This window comes from Pseudophryne corroboree (assembly GCF_028390025.1).
Source record: "Pseudophryne corroboree isolate aPseCor3 chromosome 3 unlocalized genomic scaffold, aPseCor3.hap2 SUPER_3_unloc_12, whole genome shotgun sequence".
NCBI lineage: Eukaryota > Metazoa > Chordata > Amphibia > Anura > Myobatrachidae > Pseudophryne > Pseudophryne corroboree.
The window spans coordinates 324,139-330,384 of NW_026967500.1; the positions used below are offsets into that span (position 1 = coordinate 324,139).

The 6,246-nt window shown below is 41.6% G+C and overlaps 1 pseudogene; it reads right to left on the bottom strand.

Annotated features, from left to right (window-relative positions):
* Positions 1-3,700: 3,700 nt before the first annotated feature.
* LOC134983322 (gastrula zinc finger protein XlCGF26.1-like) lies at positions 3,701-5,578 on the bottom strand (annotated as a pseudogene).
* Between the last annotated feature and the right edge of the window lie 668 nt (positions 5,579-6,246).

A 6,246-nucleotide genomic window follows, 5' to 3' on the forward strand; every position in this document is an offset into this window, starting at 1 on the left:
CTAGTCACTGGTTACTACTCGTTATCTGACTGATTTATATTTATATCAGTCGTCACTCAGTGATTGGCAATAGTATTGTGTAGATGCATGTTGGGACAACTTAGCAGGCCTTTGGAATTAAACAGGCAGAAAGCTGGATATTATCTATGCACTAACCTTGGGATAATATAATGTATACCTTGCTCTGTGACAGGCTTTCATATTGTATACCTTGTTACAGGGAATATCCCTTCTCAATAACAATATTGTCACAGAATTGATACAAATGTGTAGAATTGGATATGCATGCCTTAGAGAACTGTGCTCTGTTACAGGGTTACACATGATATGCTCAGTCACACGAGAACACCTTTTATTACCAACAATATTGTTTTATTCAATGTGCATATCTGTGTGATGTGGTCAGTTATCGATTTATATATGTATTGAATGGGTAACACATGTGATTGAGGATGCTGATCTCGTACAGGGTTTTACAATGATATACTTGGTTGGTACTTATTTCATGCCTATTTAAAAATATATCTTAAATAAAGATAAAAGTTATGTTTTCATTTATTCATGAAACAAAGAAAAAAGTGTGAGCCACACATTAAGGCTTCTTTAGATATAAATCCACTAGCGTTTTTTTCTAAAACCCCCTAACCAGTCATTGCAATTTGCTTAATGGCGCACCTCCAACCAGATTAGCTAATCTTTGGTATTAACACTTTCGGATTATTCCCTCTATCGGTTGGTTCATACATAGAAGGATCATAAAACAATTATCATTTGGGCCTGTGCATAGTCCCTCGGTCTTAATGTCTTCCCTGGAAATACTTGTGGATGGAGCCCTTCATTCGCTTTGCCAGGATTCAAGGGTGGTCAATCTGTTGAAATCAGAGCACTACATTTTGGCCACCGTGCTCGATCCTAGGTGTAAAGCCTACGTTGTATCTCTCTTTGCGGACACAAGTCTGCAGAGGTGAAAAGACCTGCTGGTGAGAAAATTGTCAACTCAAGCGGAACGCGACCCGTCAACAGCTCCTCCTTCATTTTCTCCTGCAACTGGGGTTGTGAGGAAAAGGATAACATTTCCGAGCCCACCCGCTGGACACAAAAGTAACAATGCAAGTGACACATTAACAGGAAATTGTTTCTGTCACCATAGCGACAATTATCTGGAAATAAGATAATACACAGACACATAAAAAGACTCAACGGAAATCTTTTGTTTTTAAAAAAACTTTATTTCATATCTTTAATACACAGATTTTTCTCTATATTTTAAACTTAAAAAATACTTTACTCTGCACAACATGGATAAAATATCCTTTAAATCACAGAAACAATTCAAGTTACATTATAGTATTGCAGGTAAGTAAAACAGCTACATATCAGGAGCCAAAACCCTATGGGGGTCATTTAGACCCAGCCGCAATAGCGGCCCGCAGCAGTTTGCTGGTGGTGGCAATATGCACATGCGCAGTGGCCGCGCAGACACACACATTGCGGTCGCATCCCTGAGGGGTGAATGCGGGTGGGCCGAGACCATTTTCCAGGGGCTGCGTGATGTCACATCTGCGTTCATCTCTGATTAACCCCCTATAAGCTTCCAGAGTGCACCTCATACCTCATCTTTTCCAAGTTACTACAAATGATATGAGATCGGTAGCAGCACTACTTTCAGGATTATTACACAGAACACACATAAAGGCTGACACAGCAAATAACAGTATCACATACAAGGGATTATTTAGAAATAAGGAAACATATTCATCATTAGGTCTAATTATCAACTGGTTCTGTGCGGGACCCATACACCTCTTTACTGCCTCCAGCAGCCCCTGGTACTGCACTGCGGCCATCCGCCCTGTCTCCCCCACTATTGCGACTGCCCCATCTCTTCCCGCTACTGCCACATCTTCCCCAACTGCCACCCGCCCCGCCTCCCCCCACTACTGCCACCACCCTGTCTCCCCTCTGACACCTTAGCGCTGTTTGATGACAAGATTCTCACAGACACTGCCTCTGGCAGCCTCTACTACAGCACTAGTGCCACCACCCTGTCTTCCCCCTGACCTCTCAGCACTGCTTGAGGATTCTTGGTACTGCTGGTAACAGTCCTTCATCTGCAGGTGGAAGTAACTGGGCAGTAAGGAGGCAGAAGCTGCTTCTGGTACCATGGATCCTGGTCATGTAGGATTGGGAGTCAGTAAGATTATGTAATAGAGTCACCATCTTACAGGCAGATGGTGCAGGGAGCAGAGAATGGGTGTTATGTGGCAGGAACGGGCTGGTTAGGTAACAGCCTGGCTGATGCATTCTGTAAAAGCTACAAACGGTGCAATTCTTTTGCTGGGAGACCCAGGTAGAGGACATTGCAGTAGTCTATGTGTGATGATACAAGTGCATGTATGACTGTAGGTAGATCTTCTGAGGGAATAAAGTGCTGGAGTCTGGCTATGTTCCTCAGATGAGGATCTGATTGTGGCAGATACTGATGTCTAAGTGTCACTCCACCATCCAGGACACCAAGATTCCGCACATGATCAGCATTTTGTAACTCTGAACCCCCAAGTGTAAGTCTGGTTGGTAGGTAAAGCTGAGCTGCAGCCCTGCTCTTTGTTGGTGAGCTTAAAGACCTGTTTCACCAGGACTGAATCACAGCTAACTGGCATCATCCACACCTGGAGCTCAGCTAGACAACCATTTAGGATTGGTACTGGGTTCTCAGTACCTAGAGCAAAGACAGGTCATCTGCATAGCAGTGGTAGACGATGGTATGACATCTGATTATTTCACCCAGTGGTAACATGTATATTGCAAAAAGCATAGGAGATAGGATAAGAACCATGAAGAACAACGCATGGCAATGATAAGTATATTCCAGAAGATTAAAATGGTTCCTCACCTGAGTGATGTCTATTGTGTACAATTTGAGTGATGTCTATTGTGTGTATATATCTATAGCTTCAGCCATGCACAGCTGTGTGTTAAAATACTCAAAGCATTCCTATCTCTAAGCAACAACATCAAGAAAGAAATCCAGACCATTATGTGGACTCATCAAACCTCAAAAATGAAATCACCAGGACTATGCCCACTAACCCTCTGGCAGAGAACATCAGTAGTACCTTACAGGCCTACTCCTCAAGGATGGACTACTCCACCCAGGGTAATCCTACGCAGTGCGCCAAAGATGGCTGCCGCACCTGGTACCCTGTGAGGGTGGAATACACAGCCCATGGAAGTTATTACTCAAAATGCCTCCACCAATCCTGCATTATTCTTTCTGTGTCTTTTTTTTGTCTGTCTGGTTTATCTTTTGATGTGTAATACTTAAATCTTCTGTATTATGTGCATTGTTTGAGTTCTAGTTGGCGCTGCGGATGGCTGCCTCAGTGCTGCTCTGCCAAGCAGCCTTCGTCTTTAGTCTTACATGTATAATATGTTGAGTCTATTGTACAGTTGCAATGTGCAGTATGAACTCATATGTGTAATGTATGCTATGTGTTTCCCCCTTCTTATGCCATGTATTCCCCTTTCATGTTGCTGCTTGGCGATGCATTGTACAACAAACAATTCCTAGTGTACGCGAGTACACCTGGCCAATAAAGCTGATTCTGATTATTTATTTCTCAGAGTATAGAAATGACTTCTCACCTGTGTGACTTCGCTGATGTCTAACAAGAACTGATTTGTGTGCAAAACATTTCCCACACTGAGAACATGGAAATGCCTTCTCACCTGTGTGACTTTGCTGATGGGAAACAAGTTGTGATTTGTATGTAAAACATTTCCCACACTCAGAGCAAGAAAATGGCTTCTCACCTGTGTGACTTCTCTGATGTATAACAAGTTGTGATTTGTATGTAAAACATTTCCCACACTCAGAGCAAGAAAATGGCTTCTCACCTGTGTGACTTCTCTGATGTCTAACAAGATGTGATTTGTGTGCAAAACATTTCCCACACTGAGAACATGGAAATGCCTTCTCACCTGTGTGACTTTGCTGATGGGAAACAAGTTGTGATTTGTATGTAAAACATTTCCCACACTCAGAGCAAGAAAATGGCTTCTCACCTGTGTGACTTCTCTGATGTCTAACAAGATGTGATTTGTGTGCAAAACATTTCCCACACTCAGAACATGGAAATGCCTTCTCATCTGTGTGACTTTGCTGATGGGTAACAAGTTGTGATTTGTATGTAAAACATTTCCCACACTCAGAGCAAGAAAATGGCTTCTCACCTGTGTGACTTCTCTGATGTATAACAAGATCTGATTTCCATGCAAAACATTTCCCACACTCAGAACATGGAAAAGGCTTCTCACCTGTGTGACTGCGCAGATGTGTAACAAGTTGTGATTTACTTACAAAACATTTCCCACACTCAGAACATGGAAATGGCTTCTCACCTGTGTGACTTCTCTAATGTCTAACAAGATGTGATTTGTGTGCAAAACATTTTCCACACTCAGAACATGGAAATGCCTTCTCACCTGTGTGACTTTGCTGATGGGTAACAAGTTGTGATTTCTGTGTAAAACATTTCCCACACTCAGAGCAAGAAAATGGCTTCTCACCTGTGTGACTTCTGTGATGTATAACAAGATCTGATTTCCATGCAAAACATTTCCCACACTCAGAACATGGAAAAGGCTTCTCACCTGTGTGACTGCGCAGATGTGTAACAAGTTGTGATTTACTTACAAAACATTTCCCACACTGAGAACATGGAAATGGCTTCTCACCTGTGTGACTTCTGTGATGTATAACAAGATGTGATTTACTTACACAACATTTCCCACACTCAGAGCAAGAAAACAGCGTCTCAACTGTGTGACTTCTGTGATGTATGACAAGAGCTGATTTGTGTGCAAAACATTTCCCACACTCAGAACATGGGAATGGCTTCTCACCTGTGTGACTTTGCTGATGGGTAACAAGTTGTGATTTTTGTGTAACACATTTCCCGCACTCAGAGCAAGAAAATGGCTTCTCACCTGTGTGACTTCTCTGATGTCTAACAAGATGTGATTTAAGTGCAAAATATTTCCCACACTCAGAACATGGAAATGGCTTCTCACCTGTGTGACTTCCGTGATGATTAACAAGACTTGAATTCTGTGTAAAACATTTCCCACACTCAGAGCAAGAAAATGACTTCTCACCTGTGTGACTTCTGTTATGTCTAACAAGATGTAATTTAGTTAAATAAGATTTACCACACTCAGATCAAGAAAATGGCTTCTCACCTGTGTGACTTCTCATATGTATAACAAGTTGTGATTTGTATGTAAAACATTTCCCACACTCAGAACATATCAGTGGCCTCTCACCTGCCTTACCTGTGTGTGGGTTATTAGGCTTTGTGTTCTTTGTAAAACATTTGGCATCTATAGAACACGGAAACACTGGATCTACTGTCGGAGCTGTAACAGATGCACCAATATCAGAGTAATCAGGAGAACATTTCCCAGGATCAGGGGGATCAGCTGATAGAGCTGGATATATAATAGGTGTAATGGGGTTATCTCCCGGAGAATCCTGTCTACTGTCATTATCTTTTATGTCACAATCCGGGGATAACATTAGATGTCCTTCTGAGATATTTCTGCTTGTGTGTCCATCTGCTGGAAATAAAACACATTATGGAAATGTGACATTTTCTGTAACAATATTAATCTTGTAAACAATAGGAGAAGACGACTCTCTGGGACACTTAATTGTAAATGTGTGTGTATAATAAAACATAACTTTTACTGAAGGCTTTATAATATTGTGTCTCAGACTATCATTGTGTCCAACCTCCTGAGAACACTCACAATAACAAATGTAATATTATAATAAGACTTAGATATATCGCTCTCTTGTACTGGTAACTAACCATTAAGTATAAATGGAGATGTAGTCACTTGCCAAGTCATATGTCAGCACCAATGTAAAACAATGGATGGGGAACATATTGTATGAATTGGAGATTCTAGATGAACAATAACATCAGTCGTATGAGCTGATGGATCAGAGAAATGTCTCCTGACGTTACTCCTGGAAGCATTGGTAAGGTAGCATTCCTCTATGTGTGTGCTCATACACTGGTAAGCCTGTACATGTGTTACTCACCCTTATATAAGGTATATTGCTACAGCAGAGTAGGTGTGGAACAAGGTACTTTACATGCAATACACCATATGATATCCTGTAATCATCATCATCTGCTAGGTTATAATCAACTTTCTCTTACGTCCTAGAGGACACTC